Below are 1551 nucleotides of genomic sequence, written 5' to 3' on the forward strand. Positions count from 1 at the left end.
AGCTCCAGTAAGTCAGCGCGCCTGCGCTCACCTCCAGCCAATCGAATCGACTTACACTTTAGAAAGCGCGCACCTGCGATCTGGAAATTGACACTACTATGAATAACAATTTACACACGTAAGCACACACACACACACACGTTGCCTACGCATGTATGTGTGTATGGGTGCGAGTACATAAATATAATACCACGATATATATATATATATATATATATTTATATATTTATATATTTATATATTTATCTATGTGTAGACATATATGTAAACATCCATGTGTGTGTGTGAATATACATACATAGATAGTATTTTATCTTTTGTTTAAGGCTTCAGAGTGCAGCCGTGTTGGGGCACCACCTTGAGGTACTCATTTTCGTTAAACCTGGTACCGATTCATTCTGTCACTTTTTGCCGAACCGCTAACTTACGAGGATGTAAACAAACCAACGCCGGTTGCCAAGCGGTAGTGGGACACACACACACATACAAGCACACGACGGGCTTCTTTCAGTTTCCGCTCTACTAAATCCATTCACAAGGCTTTTGTCGGCCCATTGCTTATAGTAGAAGGCACTAACCCAAAGCGCCACTCGGTGGTCCTGAACACGAAACCATGTGACTGGAAAGCAGATTTCTAACCACACAACGACGAATATACAGATGTGTAGTGTGTATGTATTATGCATACACACTCATACATACATACATACATACATACATACATACATACATATATATACCAGTCTGTATATGTGTTTGTGCAGTCGATGTGTGTGAGTATGTTAGTATATGCTTGTGTACGTGCGTGCGAATTGTAGATACTTAAGTACACAAACTAATACAAATAGACACTTCTACACACAGACGAGTACACATAATAGATAAACATTACTATCACACTCATACACACGCACACACACACACACACACCATATATTTATATATGTGTGTGTGTGTGGCCATGTGGTTAAGAAGCTTGCTATCCGGCCATGCTGTGTTGGTTTCAGTCCCAGTGCGTGGTACTTTAAAGTCAGTGTCCACTAGCGTAAGCGTTCTGAGTCGATTCAGTAGAAATGAAACTGAAAAAGAACTTGTGTATGTATGTATGTATGTGTGTGTGTGTGTGTGTGTGAAACTGCTACTCGTGGAATTTATATGAAGCTAGTTGATGTATATCCCAAAGACACGTGTTGTCTTAATGTAATTTCTTAGAGCGATTTGCCATGACACTGACACGACCAGACCTTTAAATAATAGACAGAGTCGAGAGAGAGGGAGAGAGAGAGAGAGAGACAAACAGACAGACGGACGAACAAAGAGTGTAGAAGGGGTAATTTACTCTAGTACCGGGTATTCGACTACTATCCTATTTGCGTACCCGAGAGGCATGAAAGCCGATCTCGGCCGGACTTGAACTCAGAGTGCAGAGACCCGGAACGATTACCGCAAACTTATTGTACTCGACGCTTTAAAGATTCCGCCAATTCTCCGCATTCACATAATCACACACACACAGACACAGACACACACACACACACACACACACACACA

The sequence above is a fragment of the Octopus bimaculoides genome, chromosome 5 (genome assembly GCF_001194135.2).
Source record: "Octopus bimaculoides isolate UCB-OBI-ISO-001 chromosome 5, ASM119413v2, whole genome shotgun sequence".
NCBI classification, from domain to species: Eukaryota; Metazoa; Mollusca; class Cephalopoda; order Octopoda; family Octopodidae; genus Octopus; species Octopus bimaculoides.